The sequence below is a fragment of the Lepidothrix coronata genome, unplaced genomic scaffold (genome assembly GCF_001604755.1).
Source record: "Lepidothrix coronata isolate B3197 unplaced genomic scaffold, Lepidothrix_coronata-1.0 Scaffold108, whole genome shotgun sequence".
Classification (NCBI taxonomy): domain Eukaryota; kingdom Metazoa; phylum Chordata; class Aves; order Passeriformes; family Pipridae; genus Lepidothrix; species Lepidothrix coronata.
Window position 1 is genome coordinate 2049056 of NW_016690288.1, and position 19479 is coordinate 2068534.

Consider the following 19479-nt stretch of genomic DNA (forward strand, 5'->3'; position numbering starts at 1 on the left):
AATAAGCCAGTGAAGGTTGGGTTACGTTTGCCTGCTGCTTCTCTCTCTGCTTCTTTTCTTTCCAGCAGGTCCCTTGGTGGGACAGTTGGATTTCCTGGGAAGCTGAGGCAGCCACTGCCCTGCCAGGGGATCCAGGGGTCCCTGCACACCCCCACGGGGCTGCCAAGGCTGCACCAGGTGCTTTGGTTGTTTGCTGTTCAGTGTTTCCATTCCAGCTTGCAACAGCGATGGAAACTTCTTTTGGGTTTCAGTTTGTCATCACAAGGTTTATGTTTGGGGCTGAACCCAAGCCAGCAGCCTTTTGGAACTGAACTGGTTCACAATGAATGTCTGCATCTCCCTTTCCCATGCTGACCCACGGGATACCTCACCTGGCAGGCCAGGTACCCCGTTTCCACAAGGAAAGGTTCTACTCTGAGTCAGAAGTGGTTCCAGCCTCTCTCTGCAGCTCCACGCAGCCCTGCAGGACGTCAGTGGCACTGTCACCCCACTGGCAGAGCACCGTGCTGAGGGACGGAGTTTGTTGAGCACCTTTTGCCTCTGGTCACAGAAACCAGTGCAAGAACAGGACTGGAATTCAGAGCCCGAGCTCAGATCCTGCCTCACACTTCCTGCACACAGAAGAGCCCCTGCTGTACTTGCAGATCACACATTTGCATTGCAAAGCGAGGGGTGTAAATGCCTGTATGTACAAGCAGATGCACATTCCGTAGGCAGAGCTTTGGAAATTCACCACACGACGTTCTGCCTACGAGTCAAAAGCCATCTCCAATTGCTAAAACTTAAATCAAAACACAAGTTGCTACAATTCATAAGGAGCTTAATATTTATTACCATGTATTGCAAGCATGCAGCTCTGGAGAAAGACTCCCTTACTGTCTTCAGTGATTATTCAAGGGACGGGGAAAAGAAAGAATAGCCTTTGATAGTAACAAAAAAAAAGCAAGTGTGGAGAAAGCAATGTATTAAATCCTTTTCACAGCCAAGAGGCCAAAGAAAATGCTATATATTTATAAAGGAAATGAAAACCTGTCAGGAACAAAATGAACTGAATAACAGAGTTTGGGCTGAATAAAGAGAAGCAAGAATTCAAGAACCAAAACAACAACCAGGGTGGAAAATACGGCATCCCTGGAAAGAGGGCTCTGAATGGATGTACAGCCCATTTGTGTGGACTGGCCTAGATTCTAACTCCACAACTCCAGCTCTTCTGCTGGCCTATAATAATTCTAAATCTTTGATGGTGAAAGATTACCGGAAAAATCACTGGGAAAATTCGTGAAAACTCATATAAAACACAACTACTATAAACCCAAGTACTGCTGTCTTGATAGAAACAAGGTTTTTTAGTGCGCAGATGACTTGGATTCAATTCCTGATATTAAATAATTTAGTTTTATGTATCTAATTGCAGGAAGTTTGTGCGATTTCAAAAATAAACAACATAAGTATTTCATATTCAGATACTTAATTACTATTACCATATTGATTGCAGGAAATAGGATTAACCACACATTATATTTTGTCAGAGGATAATGTCAACAATCTTCAAGTGATGGCTACCAATGAATTAGCTGGGGGTACTACATTAAAAACAAAATACAAACCACAGCCATGAGGAAGGAGAATTCTCAATAAACTGGCATACTCATCTTTCCACTTGGACTTCCCAGTAAATCCAGGAGGGGAATATACTGTGTAAGTATGTACAGTTAAAGGGAAGAGAGCTGGAAGGTCTTTATCTCTTGAAACTTTCCTTTCTTAGGTGGGTCATCAGTGCAGTCATTCAATAGGTCCAAAAACGAATCCTACAAAGAACAACAGTGCTCCTTCCCCCCCGCCCCATTCCTACAGAAAGATCTGGTGAACCAGCAGGAGGATCTGCTGGAATGTATTTCCAAAAGGACCTGAGTGTGGCACGACCTGTGCAGATCACCAGGCCACCTCCTCCTCCCACCTGGTGGCTGGGCACTGCTGCTGGGGGAGATCAACCACAAACGTCAGAAGTATCTGCAGCATTTAACACCAAACTCTCCCAGGGCTCTGATCCACCTCCCAGTACCCTCACACAAACGACCAAGCCATGGGACATGTCCCTGGCAGGTTTCATCAAACATCATCAGGCATTTCCTACGAAATAAAGCTCTCCAGAGCAGCTGGTTTAACTCCCTGCACAACCAAACCCACCTACAGCCAGGAAGCCTGTGCTGTGCTAACCCCCCACAGGATATCGTGAAGTACAGCCTGGAGAGTCCACTTCAGCTCTCTCCACACAGACATACTGTTATTTCAGAGGGGAGCAGCAGAGGTTAAGTTGTGAATTAATGGAAGTGTTGGTCTTAAATCTGAAAATATGCTTTAAAAAAAAAATAACACCAAACCACAACAACTTGCTGAGATGCACTGGGTTTGCATCTTCCTCACCACAGACTGCAGTTACCTCTCTGTACAGCAACACAAGGGAAAGGGCATAACAGGAAAAGAGCACAGGCACAGCCCTTGTACATGAAAGGCAGGTTGAGAATCTCCACAGAGGCACTTCAACATCTCTTGCTGTATAGAAGACAATGCTCTGATACTCCTCTTGTTTGCTTTTCATCATCTTGAGGATTCCACAAATCCTCGAGTGCGCTGGGAGCTGTCGAACAGATTCTGCAGGGGAAGGTTGGCACTGGTGGAGGGAGGGAGGGAGTGTGGCAGCATTCCACTGGTCTCCAAGGCAGGGACAGACACTCCAACCACTTCACATCTCCAGGAATCCCAACTGCAGCTTTCAGCAGCCCTGCCTCACTCCTTTTCAGACACCGGGTTAAACATCAGAGGGGCATGAAAACACAACCCCCCACGATTCCGAGGGAAGGCACAAATCCACCACATCCAGGGGCTGCAAAGCTGCCCCAGCTTACCCAGATAAGGGAGCGGCCTCGGGGCAGCTCTGCAAGCTGGGCAACACTTTGAACCAGAAATTCCTCAATGCCTTTTAGCCTTGAGAGCAGAGTAAATCCCTTCAACATTAACCAGCATCCAAATTAGCAAGGAAGAAATTCCAATTAATGTCCCCAGAGAAACTGGCTCTGGTAGAAGGAATTAGCACTCTTCTCCTCTCCGGACAGTGGAGCAGTACTTGTTTGCACTCACAGCTAACACACTGCAGGAGCCCAACACACGTGTTGTTCCTCAAAGGAACAGCCCCTGACAATGCATTAAGGCCAACCTGCCTCACAGCTCATGCTGCACTTCCCAGTGATTTGCCCAGGATCTCCCACACAGGATTCACACCTGGTTTCAGCCCTTACAGATGGACTGGTGGATTCAGAGCTCATCCTGCCAGAAATCAGCACTTCTTATATCTACACGATTTTGCTCTGGCTCTTTCTGTGACAAAGTGGGGCTATAGGCCAGTGATTTTCACCTTCCAGAAGCAGAGAAGCCCTGCCTGGTTCCCAAGGTTGCCACTGCTGGTACAGCACACCCAGCCTGAGGCTGCTGCTAGGTGTTTTCCAGAGCCTAAAACAGAGAGCAGAGCTCCACAGCAGCCTTACACGAGGATTTAGGAGTTGGGACACCTCACCAGGAGTTGTGTCCTCATCTCCCTCAGAAACAAGGCAGGAAAGCAGAGCTGAGCTCTGTCCTCGAATCCCCCATGTGCACCCTGAAAGGTCGATTACTGGAACATTTACCTCACAGCTAGTTTCTCAGATCGACTTTTCCAGATTGATCCAGGGCCCAAAGGCACTAATCTCAGGCTTTAGCAAGTGAGAGCTGTGCCTGATTTCCAGCAATGCCTGGTATGTACAGCAGCAGGGAACAACAGACACCTCCAGGCACTGCCATGGAAAACTCTGGTCATTACCCTTATAATTTAGTATTATTTGATTCAGCAACACAAAATCTTTCATCAGATGTGACAGAAAGGGAACTGCTGTATTTACATAGAGTAGCACATAGCACATATGTTTCTGTGTGTGCGTGTGTGTGTGTACACACCCTCCGTATGTTCTTCCAGGAAGCCTACAGGAACCAAAATCTATCTCTGTTTGAGTTAGATAACCCTCACAGACTTTCTTTAAAACCCCTCCATTTTTCGTTTCCTCAACGTTGCAAGCTTATCCAAATATCCTAAAACTGAAGTACAAATGAACAGCAACAATTCTGCCCAAGCTCCACCTAATCTAGACATAAGCAGCATTTACAAATTCATTGCCAACACTAGGAGGATTTCCTTGCCCTCTCTGACCTAGCAAACTGTGGCCAGCTGCTCAGTTTACCCCAGATCTTGGTAACTCTAAGCCATATGAAGTTTTAACAGCGATGCCAGGAGTAGGTGCAGAAGGGGAACAGAGCCAGCCCTCTGCAGCCGCCCTCCCACCAGGAGAAATTCCCATGTTCCAAAGCAATGGCAGACACTCTGCATGCTCACTTTGGAAAGCCTACAGAGCCTCGATGAGAATCAGAAAGCAAAATACTTTATGGTACATTCAGAGCCCAGATAATATTGTTGAACTGGAGGCAACTACATTTCAACAAAAGTACTTCTATGAGGACCCAACAGCAGGAGATTTCATGGCTGTGCACAATATTTCCAGCAACATCAGCTGAAGTTCTGAACCCTGCATAGCCAGGACTTCACTTAAGTCTATTTTTTGGCATACTGTGGGACCACAGAGGCCATCAATATAAAGACTATTTTCCCCAATGCCAGTTCATAAAGGAGCACCAGCAAAAGACATGAGCTACCACCAAGAACCCATGGAGTTCTCCCTCATCAGGTGAGGAGGCTGCTCCCCCCCAAGAAGTCCCACAGACTGGGGGGCCTGACACCATGCTGTCCACGCTGTAAGCACAGCAGCCACCTCAAAAGGGACCCCTAAGGAAGTAAATTTAGAGATGAACTCTCAGTCCCACTTAAGTCAGTGATACTTTTGTGATGAGCTCTAACAGAGCCATGAGCTCAGATCATGATGCAGCTGGTTTTTAGAAGGAGGACACCAAGGTGCAGCCCAGCTCTGCCGTCTGCCTGCAATATCACGTGTCAAAACACTTCCAGTACCAGTAGAACAGATAAACCATTGGGATGGCAGCACATCCACACCCTGAAGGCACCTCACACTGCCAGATGAAACAGCAGGAGGAGGTGAGGCCTGGGCAGAGTGAGCTGCAGATCTCCCCAGCACATCCCAACACCACAACACATGGCCCCTTGCACCATTTGCCCCCCCTTCTCTGCTATGGTAACACCTCAGAAAGGCGTCACACAACATAAACATGGGAAGTTCAGATTTCCAGATAAGACAAGGAAAACCGTGACTTCTTGCATTTCCAAAAATCCCATGGTTGGTGGAGGTGACCTGACCCCCCATCAGGCTCCAGCACAGCTTTTCTTCTGCCTAAACCCAACAGCTCCAAGTGCTGTACCCCAACAGGAGTTTGGCACTTTGGAGATTTAACAACTTCTGTATTTGCAGAAGAGCCACTGCAGAGCACACACCACAAGGAGGTCACCTGGGCTTTTCACCTGGGCTTGGCACAGCTTTAGGAGGTACCCACAGTAGCTGGCCCAAAACCTCCACTTCTCTCGTGGCATTTCATGCCCATTTTGCTGGAACACCTCTTAAAACCCCAGTCAGTCTGTAAGACAAACTGGGTGATTAAACAGGGGCAAAAGCTCATAATTAGCAGTCCACAGCAACCAGACAGCACCCCTGATCAGAGCAGAGAGAGGCTGCAGGTGATTCTGACAACAGGGGAACCAGCACAGCAATGGTGCCCACACCTCTGGTACCTCCTTGCTGCAGCTGCTCTGCAGCCACCAGTTCTTGGCTCTGTCCATCACTGTGTCCATCACCTCTTGGCTCTGTCCATCACTGCAGCCATCACCTCTTTGCTGTCCATCCCCTATACAGGGGCAGCTCTCCAAGTGTGGGCAGATCCAGGCTGGTAAAGCCCATGTGCTTCTCCAGAACAGCCAAGGCAGGAGAGGCACCCCCAGGACAAGCCCCTCATTCCTGCCTCACTGCTGCACTGCCGCCCTCCCTGTGGGACAAGCCATGGCACCAGCCCCAGTGGAAGCTGTCAACAGAAGCAGAGAACATTCTATGCTCCCCTGTCATCACAATGGAGGGAGGCACAGAACCTTCCAGAACACGCTGCTCGATCATGAGCCTCTCACGCCAAGGGGGGCACCTGGGGCCAACCCCCCACTCCTTCCACAAGGCCACTCGCCTCAGGTTTAGTGTGAGCTGCTCAGAGAACCACAGCACACTCTCCACAGTTAATGTAAAATATTAATGTCTCATTTGTTCAACAATTTTGTGGAAATTAAAACTTTTAGGTTAATCATATACTGAACAATTTTAATTAAAGCAGTTATAAAACAATTAATCCACGAGAGCAGGCTTGGATCCTTGCCAGCCTTATTGGTTTAATACATGTAGGCAAAGCTTATTTCTCCCCGTGTTTGACTTAATGAATGCTAATAAGTGACACAAAATATGCATGCAGAGCTCCTAATATAGTTAGTCCATCTGGTTTCACTTGCATTTTGTATTTGTCATTTTGCTTTGATAGAGGAATTGAAAATGAATTCTCTGCGCTAGAAATTAGAAAAACTTTGTACCCTGCTTAATTTAAAATAATTTTTGCAAATCTTTGGGTGTAAAATATACAGCAATTGAGTACAGTACATTGGCCAGCTATCTTTTTGGTTGCTCTAAGGTTGGAAAAGAGCACAGGACAGAAATACAAGAACATACCACAGCACTGAAGGAATAAACAACACGTCCTCAGCTTTTTTTCCCATCAAGATTTCAAAACATGCTTTTTGCTTGAATAGATGGTAATATAAAGGCAGGGGATAAAATATGATTTTAAGCGTCTGAGACAAATCCTCCACTACTGCAATTTGTTCTGTATTACAACTTGTTTGATTCATTTGGGGATGTACTTGTTTGCCAAAGCAAGCAGAGATCAAGCTCTTTGTTGAGTTTTTAACCTATGCCAAAAATTTTTACCTTTTTAGCATTTCTGTTTGAGTTACAGAGTCATGTTACTTCCAGTAGTGCTCTGGACCACCACGGCCAGGTGCAACCGCTCGGCTTTGCCACATAAAATCCCTGGGCAAAGGCCTTGCAGAGCTGAACTCCTTTGCCTGCAGCTCAAACCACCCTGTGAAGAGTTTGCTTTCTCCCAAGCATGCACAAAAAAATGAAAAATGGGCTCTTCTCTGGGTCAAATCCAGAAAACACAACTCATGTCACACCATGTGATCGTACATGATGTGATCTGTCACCGTGGGAAGTGGCCTCTGTGGAGATTCTAGTTCACAACACAGCACCACCACCAGCACCTCTCTGCAGTCCCAAATGCCCCTGTGCAGAACCATGAGGGTCCTTCCATTAATCCCACTGGGGTCTGCATCAGCTCCAGATGATGTCTAGAGCTCTAGACAACATCTCCTCCCACAACCAGAGTGACACAGCAGAGGCACAGCTGCCCTGGGTTAAACTGTGCTGTTACCTTCTTCCTTGCTTAAGGTCACTTCCCATTTCTGCTGCTGAGATGTCCCAAATGGTGACAACAGGGAGCCTATTAGAGCTTAAAAACTAGCTCTGTTCCCAGAGGACCAGTGTCCCAAATTCAGTCACGCCAGAACAAGCAGGAGGAAGGGAATCGTGTATGTGTGTCCTGAAAAGTGCATTAAAGATGACAGAGCAGAGGAGGAGAGCTCCTGATCACCACAACCCTCGTTGTACCCTCAAGGTGAGGAAGGGAGAAACTTCCTCTCTCCCAGTGCTTCAGAACTGCAGAAGTGATGATAAATCTGTGCACGGGCCACTGGCATTACCTGCTTAACCCAGTAATTAGTTTATGAGCCACCCTTGGGCTCACCTTGATCTACAGGTTTAGTTTTGAGTTGCATTGCTCCTGCACTGATGTCTCCTGCTACCTCCTACAGGAAAGGTGCTCTGACCACTGCAGGAGGAAAATAGGGGCACATAGCCTGTGCTCCACACTCATCCCACCCCCGACCTTCCCTGTCCTGCAGTTCAGTCATGGATGGCCTGAAAGCATCAAGACCTGGATGCCTCCATGGTACAAGATGCAGCCTCAGATCACATCACATTTCCAGCAGCTCATTAAAAGCACCACCTCAGCAAGGCAGCCCAGGAGGAATATGGAGTGTAGGGAGTGCAAGGAAAAGACAAGGAGGGGGTGAAACAAATGGAAACAGCTTCAGGCAGATGAATAACTGCCTTACAATGAACTTGCTCACTGTTAGTGAGCAAAATTTGGAAACTCGTGTGTGAAATGAAGCCCTCTGGCAGCCCGTGTACCTGCGGTACCTGGGGAGGGCAGCACGCAGTTGCCCCTTGAACAGGGCTCAGAGCCCATGAATTTGTCGCCCTGGTTCACCCCTCCTGCAGCGTGCCAGGGAGCAGCTGAACGCCCCTGTGCTGGGGAGCTCCCCGCGCTGTTTGCCGGCTCACATCTGAGTCACCCTTTATCCCGCAGCAGTCTCTAACGATGATATTGCATTTTTCTGCCAGAAAGATCCCAAAATACCTCCCGAGTCACGCACAGGCTGCCGCAGCCCATGCTCTCCCTGCAGCTGGGCTCCTGCCGGGGCGATGCCGAGCAGGGACCAGCAAAGCCCCAGGGGAGCAGCACCTCCCGAGCTCATCCTGCCCGGCACAGCGGGGCAGAGCCAACGTGCTGATGGCAACGCCAGACCCAGGGGCTGGTCTGTGCAAACTCTCAGCACAGAGGGACACCCGGCACCAAAACTCAAATTAAAATAGAGAGCCTGGATCGCTTCTACATCCCTAGAACTGAGAGCTTGCCAACAAGCTCTTTGTAAGTGCTAAATACCTTCTCTATGTGTCACTTTGAAAAAAGGAGATGTGGCTCTTCTGCACGGAGACACTCCGGCAGAGCAGCTTTCCTTCCCCCCTCCCCTTCGTTTTGGTTTTTTTTTTTTTTTTTAAGTGTTTAAACATCCTACAAACACTGTTTAGGGAAGTCAGCAGGAGGTCAAATAGAAGCCTTGTGTCTCAGTGGATAACAATCCTTCTGTGAAATCATTCCAGCACGAATCGAGTCACTCTTACATCTCCCTCTCCACCTTTTTTTTTCTTTTATTTTAAAGGCATTTTAGCAAAGCTCACTTTGAAGTTTAAACCTCCTGCAACAACACTGCTTGCCAACAAGATAAAATATTTAGTACTGCTATATACTAAAATCATATCTCTAACAATACCTTCCACGCCTGACATAGCACAAAAGTTAATTCAGCCAACAAAGCAATGCTTGCATTTTGTGTCTCGAGAAGCAGCAATTTATCTTTTTTGTATATATAAATTACATACACCATTGTGCCATTTAAACCTAAAACCTCCTGTTGTTAAATAGAGAATAGAAAGATCTTTAAACACAGACAAAGAGATCAGAGCTGTAGGAAGAGCTGTGACAAGTGCAGGAGAATGGCAAAATAAATGTGAAAACCACAGTGCTCCCCAGCAGATCCTCCCTGCTCAAGCCAACACGTGTCCTTCACCTTGTGGGGTTGGTTGGGGGTTTTTGGCAGCAGCATCTCCCTTCAGCTATAAAGGCAATGGTATCTATTTGTGATTGCTGGCAAGAGCCCATGAGGAAACACATCCCCATAAGGGCACTGGTAAGGCAGCAAATGCACCACCTGGGCAGGAGGGGATTTTAGGAGCAGCCACTTGCCCGTGTTCACACCACCTCTGCTGTTGCCCAGTTTATTGTGGTTGGTGTGTGACATTTAATGCCTGTGGCTGCCTCTCTCTCTTGGAGGGTCCCTGAACAGATGATGACAAGCACTCACTGTCATGGATTCAGTGGGAAAACAAAACAACTGCAGGTGAGGACAGGCAGTGCCTGCCAGTGACAACAGTGTAGGTACAACGTGCCTGTCACACACCTCCTGCCCCCCCTGCCTTGGACCAGGGACCTGTAGAGTGCTTACCCAGCTCTGCATGCCCAGGGAAGGAGAAGCTTCCCCTCTACAGATGTGCTCTGACCAAAGGCAGGAATGGTGCAAGGGTTAGGGAAGAGAATGGAAGGGAAACTTGTCCTGCAATCTGACCTTTTGGGTTTGTTGTTAAAGAAAATAACGGGAATGTTGCAGTGACTGCAATGTTTTGTTGGCAAGGTTGTTTCATTTTAGTTTTGTTTCCACCGTCTTGCCTCCTTCAGTCGCCTCTTCAAAATAAAGAACCAGTAACTACCTTCCCCCAGCCAAAATCCTTCCATTTCTGCCCTTGCTTTTATAGGCTGCTCTTTACCACGTGAAGAGGCATCACCTCAGTGCCTCATGTACCACATCCCCCCTCCCAGCATAATTCGATGCGTTTTACTCTTTCACATAAAATTAGTGGAAACAGTCCCAAAACGTCTGTCTTTTCCCATCTCTTTGCTGTACCTAGAGCACAAACTCCTCCCCAGGCAATTCAATTCCCCTCTCACATATGCTCAGCACACATGCACTCAGTAATTCCATCTCCACAGAACTGGCTAGGGGCTCCCGAACTCAAAAAAGGCAAACTAATTTAAAACAAACACATAAATACCTTCCCCTTTTACCTCTTCAGGATGCAAACAACAGCACTGCCAGTGTGAGTCAGCTCCCAGTTCTGGAGATCATCTCCAGAGCTCTGTCTTACCCCAGAACACAGCCCCCTCCACTGGTCCGTGATGCCACCTGGGATCCAATTTGCCTTCCCATCCTTGTGCTCTCCTCTCCCCATCCCTGCCTTATTCTTGTTCCATTCAAACACCATCTTCAACCTCCCTGTTCATCTCTCAAAGCTTCCCAACCAGTAGCTTTTAAACATTCACATCCTCCTCTGGACTTTGGTGTCTGTCCCCTTGCTGCCCACGGCCAAACCTCTCCCCAGCAGACTGGGGGAGGCCCCTCTGGGAGCTCACATGGAGCGGAAGAGATCACAGCTGGGGCCTTTTTACAATGTGAGGCAAACAAAATCCAGGCACTGCCAGATGACTGTTACCTGCAGCATGAATAACTGCTTTTTACAGGTTTATTATTTTTTAAACAATAGTGTGTGTATACACATCCATATATATGCTTTTTTAAGGTACAGACAGGATTTTCATGGCAGTGATTTTATTTTGCTCTTCTTGGAAATTAAGAGCATAATTCACCAGGTGCAAACTTCTGCTAGGAACAAGCATTTCTAAAAATTCATCCTCTGCTTTCCCATTTAGAATTACCCCACAGCTAGAGCCTCGATCTTTATCTCACTGATACCTGATGTAGTTCTAAAGGCAGAAGCAGAAATACTACTAATTTACTGCAGTGTAAAAGTTGAGTTTGTATTCATGACATTAAGATCAATGGCACAGAATCAAGCCCTCCTAACTTGAGTCCAACACCAGGACAGTGGTACCTGCCATAAGCTGGTCTAGGCAAGTATTTAAGCAGAACCTCCAGGTTATTGTTTCCTCCCTGTCTTGTGCACCTGCTGCTACAACGTGTTTTTAAGAAACCTGGCTCAGGGATTTGGCTGCTGACAGAATGACCTGATGAATAAGGTGAGAAGCAGGATTCTGTCATGGGAATCTTGCCCACCTTGTAGTAGATCACAGTGAGCCCTGTCCCTGGACGAGCACCCCAAAGCTCTGGGGAGCACCTGAGGAGCCGACCGAGCTCCTGCATCCCCTGCGGCAGCCGGAAAATGTGACCTAGAGATGCCGCTCTGCAAAAATGATCTATGAGAAGGAATCAAATAACAGTAATAAAAAAGCACTCCACCTGTGGGTGATCATACTTTTTAAGATGGATTAACAAAATGACTGCTTATTTATTGAAAATAATGAATAGCCTAGTGCTTTTAGTTCGGGAAGGGATGCAGGGGGGAAAACCTGCTGCAGCAGAGTTTTAAATAAACTGAAAACCTCTGGTAGTGGCATGTATCACAGCCAGAAGTGATACAGGGACTCCTGGGAACATGACTAATGGCAGCTCCTGGAAAGCACACCAGGAATATAAGCAAAGCTGGTAAAAGAGTCAAATGGAGGGAAAGGGAAATGTAGAGAAGAAAATGTAGGCTTGCTCAGCCTGGATCAAGACTGATGCCTCAAACCAGGATTTTAGAGAATTCTGAAACAAAGGGAAGGAAATGCTGTCCCTGAACTAACCCTTGCACCAGGTCCTGTCTCGTGTCTCTGGACTCTGGCCAAGCCCACTGGCACGAGCATCTCTATTAACACCTGAGCTGGGGCAGAGACTGTCTAAAAGGAAGAGCAAAACTCTCAACCTGGGCTCCAGGACCTATCAAACAGACTTCCAGCAGGTCAACACTAAGTCCTCAGAGCATATTTCCAAATCTGGGTATTTCCTCTATTATCAGACTCTGTAGGCAACCAAACTCTTTAAGGCATCTTTCATCAGCACCCACGAGTGAAGGGCTCTTTGTTTTACAGAGCAGTGCAGAGAAAGCAAGGGATCAGATTTCTAGGTCTAAATTCCCCTCCCAAAACCACATGGTCTCTTTAGTGTACCTTGTCTAGAGATCTTCAGAGGTGCTTTGCCACGAGGAACCTCAGGAGCGAGGATTTAGCCCAGTTCAGCTGTTCCTTCCATGACTCCATGGGACCAAGTCCCCTGCCAGAAGAGAAACTGAATCCAAGTCCCACAGCCTCTCCTGCTATTACACATCCCCCTTCACCAGAAAACCATTATATCCACCCCTGACACTTCACAAGTGGTGAAAAACAGACATCAGCAAAGGTATCAACAGGATTTTAACCCCAGTAACCAGAAAAGGAGGGCATCACCACAAAAGTAAAAATGCTTTTTAGAGATGAATTTAATTTTACTCTTTTCTTGTAATTTCATTAACCAGCAGCAAGGAAAGGGCAAAGGGAGCAAGACATTTTGCCAGGACCTTCATGGCAATGAGATTAGGAACACCCTGAAGGTAACACGGCACCACAGACACGTTTTTTGCAGCAGTGTGTATTCCAGCAGTGTAAGAGGAAAGTGGGGTCATTCAGGACAATGTGATCTCCAGTACACACAGGGGCAAAAGTAAAACACTTCCCTCTGGATTAGGTTTCTTCCCAACTGTACCCAGCGAATCATGGAAGCAGATTAGTTCTGGGTGTTCATTCAAACCATAATCCTCTAACCCCAGTGCTGCTGCCTTCATGGTGCTAATTTAGTGAAACAGAAGATTCCATATGAAAGGCCTTACGGCTCATCTCAATTCCCAAGAGATGGCTGATAAAAACAGGACCTTATTCAAATTTCAGGTACCACAGTGCAGAGCCGTGGAGTACTGTGCTTTGACACCAACACTGCTAAACAAAAGCTTCCTCAAGAACTTACTAATTCTTTTTAAACTGAAAAAATGCACATTTGTGCTTTTTCTGCCTGTCACATTCCTATTTGGACATCCAGGACTTGCACAGCTCTGAACAAAAAATACACCACTCCTGACAGCTCATTCCTAAACAGGGGAAGAGTTAGATGAAAACAGAAATTCAGCATCCAAGCTTTTAAGAAACTAACCTGGCAGATTGCATGCAAACTTCCTTGGCAAACACAAACAACAGGAGCTGAATAATACATATAAATATATATTGACAGAATGGCTTCTGCACGCACCACTTTCAAGGTATATGATGGAAGCACCAGCGAATTTTATGGAAAGCCAGCACTGACCTGGCTTGAAAGGCACCTTAACAAACAAAGGAAGTACATTAAAAAAATGCAGTGCTAAGACATTATCAAAACATGCATTATAGCCTGTGAAAGCCCTGTGCAAGCGAGTGTGTCTGCAGAGGACTGTGCAGAGCATTGATCTGTCTGTATTCCGGCCGCTTTTCGGGTGATGCCTGACCGTAGTTTACAAGGGCAAGCTCAGAGGTCCCCATTGTTTATTTCTCTGCAGTCTTTTACTTGTCACTGATAATAGTTTTCAAGTCATCCAGCCTGGGAGGATGCAGACAGGGGTCTGCCAGGGGTGAGAGGTCAAAGCAATAATGTGCCAACCAGGGTCAGAAATATTTATCTGCACCAAAATGGTTCTGGATAATCAAATAGTAGAAAATTAGTTTTCGTGACAAGGCTCGTATTTGGCTGTTTTCCTTACACAGCACAAGGAAGGAGCAGGGCCCATCTCCAAAGGAAAGGACACTGCCACGTGTCTGCCTCAGCTGTTGTATGGAGACTGTGACAATCCTGCTGTGGCACCCACCAACCTGCTCCTGCCACCTTGGAGAGAGCCCCTGCCTGGCCCCAGCTCTGCTGAGCTTTCTGTGGGCACGAGGACTTCAGCCCAAAGCTTCAGGGACAGGGAGTATCTGTGGGGAGTGTCTATTCCCAGGCATGGCACAACCCCATGAAGTCACTGGAGCTCCTACACCTCTGGTAAGCGGTGCAGGGTGAAGGTCAAACACCCAGCTTACACTAAATCCTGAAACCAAGATTGCTCTAGAGCTGGCCAAGAGCTAAAATCTTCTGGACAGATAAAATCACTCACAAAAATACACCCAAGTGCCAGCCCTTCAGCAGGCATACCAGCACTTTGTATGCTCTGTCTCCTCTCCACTCTGCCAGCTGTTTTTCACTTCAAGTTTACTGGTAATGCAGCAGAGCATCAGCCCCCTGGATTTCAGTAAAGTATTTACTCACACTGAAATGGGAAAACATTGCTCTTGTTAAAAATTCCCATCAGACTGAAGCAGATCTGCTCCTCAGATAATATAATAGCACTGAGGTCCTCAAGAGAACCCCCTCCAAAGCTAATAAAGTGAAAACAAATCCAGTTACATTAGGTTAATTTAAAGAACTTCTCTTTTTTAAATGTACGTGGAGAGAAAATGGAAGAAACCTACTACTTTAATTCCAGCATTATAAATTTGATTTAGTGAGTACAGTGCACACCACTGTGAGAGCAATAACAATGTAGGAATGTTTTAAGCAGAGAAAATAAATTATTTCAAAAGGGAGTGGTGAGGGAAGAAATGACAAATGTGTGAGAGAGAACCTGCTCCAATATTAATTAGAGATCTGCACTTCAGTTTGCATTTGGCTTCATTAAACAAGGAACTGGAGTTAGCAGAGGCTCCAGACTCAATGGAGGAAAACAGCTGGAAACTCAAGCAAACCCCTCCAGAGGTGCCTGGTTCTTACCCCAGCTACAGGAGAGCCCTGGGTGACCAGCTCAGATTTATGCTCCCATTCTTTGCACACCCAAGTGCAAATGATGAACCCCATCTCTGGGGAGCAGCTGCAGCCCCAGCTACTACAAAGGAGCAAGAGAGACTTCATGCTTAAAATCAATGAGTCCACCCAAGCTACTGCTCCCAAAGGGGGTTTTAAACCCACCTAAAGTGAACAGTGATCAAGACAGTGAAGTGCTTCAGCAAGCAAGCGAATGAACTACAGGTAGTACTCACTAAATGTGGGAGCACCTCCCTGTGTTCCCCATGTCTGGTTCCTCGGGAGCCAGGAGGAAGCTGAGCATGGGATGTTCTGGACACCTCCTGCTGGGACTGAGCCTTGGGCAAACCCTCCTGCCTTTGGGCTGGAAACACTGGAGGATCTCAGAACACAGATGTTCTCTGCAGACACGACAATACTGTCGCATTTTCCATGCACAGTCCCCAGGTTACTTACACTGCAAATCCTTTCATTTTCACAGGAACAGGTATTTTTTCTCTGGCCCCTGGAGACACTGACCCAAAACACACTCCCTTAGAGCAATCCCATGTCTCCTTGCAAAGTAACTGGCATGTTTTCCTTTGGCTTGGTATCAATCACACTCACTTCTCAAACCCTGGCAGCTGGCAAGCAATGGCTGTGGCTACGTAACTTCCCCCAAAAACAGTGAGAGAGGTGAAAGAACAACAGACACCTGCCCATCCATGTGTGGAATTGCCACTGAGCCTCAGTGCTGTGGAGGCAACTCTGCTCCATGCAGAGGGGACCTGCTCCTCCACCTCCAGCACCACATGGAAAAAGGGAAAGCAAACGTAGCAGCAATGTAATCCAAAGCAGATAACACCAATCAGGGAGGTATTAAATGAGGTGCCCTCCCCTCAAAAAAACCCCAAAAAAACAACAAACCAAAAGACAACACAAGGAACAACAAATTAATACACAGGCTCTGTTTTATATATAACATCTGTCAAAATACTGAAGTGTTTGCTTTGTTGTACAAGCAGGAGGTTATGATTTTGCAGACAGTCATAAAGCAGGGCACTATTATAAAAATTACGGATTTGCTTCATTTTCTCTACTGGTTTGCAGTTACTAATTATGAGACTGCTAAGTGCCAAATAGTCAACAAGCAAATCTAATTGTTATTTAACTGCAGCTAGCCAGGTTGTAGATGCACTCACAATACACACATGTGCATTTAGTTCACTGCTGGTTGCATGTGGAGTCGGGTCTACGAAAGGGAAGGCAGCACCACATCTCCCAGCCACGTGTTTGGACACACTCTGCCAGAAGGCACATCAAGGCAGCTGAGAAAGAGTCTCATTTTTTCTGACTTGGGCTCCTTATTGCAGGAACCAAGTAGCAGGAGGCAGAATACAGAACCAGAGAATGGTTTGGGTTGGAAGGACCTTGAAAGGTCACATAGTTCCCTGCCCCCCAGCCATGGGCGGGAACATCTTCTATTGGATCAAGTTGCTCTGCGTCCAACCTGACCTTGAATGTGTCCAGGGAGGGGGCAACCACCTCTCTGGACAACCTGTGCCAGTGTTTAACCACCCTCACTGTGAAGCTCTTTCCCTTATATCCAGTTTGAACCTACCCTCTCAGTTAAAAACCATTCCCCCCTGTCCTATCAGGACAGGCTCTACTATAAAGTTTCCCCATCTTTCTTACAAGCCCCCGTAAAGTATTAAAGGGCCACAATAAGGTCTTCCTGAAATACTCTGAATTTCTTGAGAAGTCTGAGCAGACATGCAAGTAATGCAGAATAGTGACCACACTTGAGGCTTTAATCTCTTACAGTGCCAGAATCCAGCCCCTTTCCTGCAGCAGGGTGTGGGGACAGGCTCGTTACTTCCATGGGCTGGAAAGGGTGTGAGAGGTGGCAATGGGGTAGAGATAACTGGGGTACAAATCTTGAACTGATGCTGCAGCAGAGCCATGTCAGTCACTTACAAGCCCCCAGAGGTGCAGGAGAGTGAGGATCAGTGCCTCACTTTGGAGGAAAACAGACCCACAAGGACAGCAGGGACGGGCAGGGAGGGAGAGGAGGCTGGGACAGGGGACACCTCACCTGTCACACCAGAGAGGGCTGCTGGGCTAAAAAGGCTGGTAATAAAGCCAGGAACAAGAATGGGGAGGAGGAGAAGAAGCAAATCAGAATCCAGCAGCTGCACTGCAGTTGCTGGGCCCATTCCCACAGTCCTGGCTGGGACAAGGGAGCAGGGAAATAGAGACACAACTCACCCCCTTCCTCCTGGCACAGCTGAGCCCTGAGCACCAGATTACAGAGCTGCATGCTCAGAAGTGATTCCCAGCAGACTGGGACTGGATGCTCAGTGAGGGCTCTGCTCCATCTCTGCCCTGGGGGCACCTGCTTCCTGAAAAAGCCAGAGCTGGGTCACCTTGTCCTGGGACACACTGATCCTTGAGCAAACCCAGGAGAGCAGCAGTTCACCTGAACCTCCAGCACAGAAGTGAATTTATCCTTTCTCCAAGCCCCAGTTCCCCCAGAGCATCCCCAGTCACAAGTGGGAGGATCTCGTTTATTTGACCACCACTCCAGAGGTGTAAGGAGTCGCCTGGAAATGGAACCTGGAGGATCCACGGGAATGAATAAAGCAATTCCAAAGTGGCACAAATAAAATACAGCATGATAATGAGGAAAATACCTTTGGTTTTTATCCATTTGCAATGCAGTTATCAGTTAGCCTTGATTTGCTGTTCCACTTTACCCTGCCAACTTCCAAGTTACTTTCAAGTGTTTGGGTCAGCTTTTTTTTTGGTTTTTTTTGGGGGGGAAGGGTTGTTGGTTTTTGGCCTTTTTTTTTATTGTATTGTTTTCCTGAACTTTTCTGGGACAATGCATTTTGATGGACTCCACGAAGGTAGTCTATGACAGTTCACCTTTAAAAGATTTAGGCAACCACAGAGAGTATTATAACAATGCAGTTTATGTAGACCTGGAATGTATTCTCCAACGAGATTAACTTATCTAATAGGATTTGGGGAAGCTTTCAGGGCCATTAGGATGCCCCATACATGCTAAAGGCTCCAGATGCTGTAACCATTTGATTTAATCTAATCAAGAGACTGCCTAGGTGTATTTTGTCAATGGATGTTTCCATCATTTTCATATTACATTTCAATAGACAACTCACATCTGAGCTCATCCTGTACATGCAGGCAGGCACATTTGAGGCTAATCTTCAATTATAAGAGCCACTAATTATTAAAGCCTGGTTTACAGCTGGTTGCAGTCTAATCCTGCATGGTATGGAGCATTCCCCTAAGTGCTGCTGAAGGGACACTCCACGTATCCACTTTCCTTTATTTTATCTTATAAACCATTCCACCCTGCTGTTGTTTGTCATTCATCCTCAGGAGGAGCCCTTGGTGCCCCTGGGTGCCAGGTGCTGTGCAGATCAGCAGTGCTAAGGCTCAAAAGGAAATAAAACCATCCTTATCCCGGCGCTCTTGCCGTGCAAACACACACGACCAGAGGCGTAATGGGAGAGCGGCCGGGAAGGGAGATGGAGGGGCCTCTCTGCACACATCTCATTTGATAAGCAAAGAAGATGCTATAAATCGCACTGATGAGCACTTACCCTCTGGAAGTGAGCGAGGGCCCTGTGAGGGATGAGCAAGTGCAGGAGTTTCCATCTCCTCGGGGGCTTTTAGCCCTAACAAAAACATTTCCTTTCTCCAGGTTAAACAGAGATCCTCAATACACATTCTTTAAATCCCACCCCAGAGAGGAAAGCAAAGGTCAGCTCACAGGCTGGCGAGCACCCCTGGCTGAGAGAGAGACAGACAAATGTCCGGCATCCCCCAAAAAACTACACACATCCCCAAACCCCTACACACATCAACCGACTGCCAACTGCACACACACAGTGCCCACCAGGCACAGAGAGCACCCATGAGTGAGAGGGGCTGCAGCAACACCTGGAGCATCCAGGTGTGGCTTTTGCTCATTTGTTATCTCTGGCCTTGCAAGTCTGAGGCAAAGAGAGGGTTTTTTTAAGATTCGGGAGATTGCATTGAAGAAAGTCCTGACCACCAGACTCACCTGAGGTGAATCTGCTCCCGGGTGACCGTGGCTGTCACACATCCAACCGGATCATTTTAAGCACACAAGGAGCAGCTGTAGTGTCAAGTGACTTTAACCTGAATTGGGCAGGCTCAGCAAGGCTGCAGATCTATCCAAGCCCTCCTTTATGTTTATTTTCAAGGACTAGTTCAGGCATCTCTTCTTCAGTGATATT

At 47.1% G+C, this 19479-nt stretch overlaps 1 protein-coding gene and 1 long non-coding RNA gene across 2 annotated transcripts in view; one reads left to right on the top strand and one right to left on the bottom strand.

The window, feature by feature from the left end:
• AUTS2 (autism susceptibility candidate 2) overlaps positions 1-19479 on the bottom strand; it is a 777042-nt gene that overhangs the window by 726628 nt on the left and 30935 nt on the right. The window lies entirely within an intron of this gene.
• Positions 6160-8225, top strand: LOC108501822. The gene is made up of 3 exons (XR_001876286.1): positions 6160-6276; positions 7533-7758; positions 7955-8225. It is a non-coding gene; the product is annotated as an uncharacterized LOC108501822 (long non-coding RNA).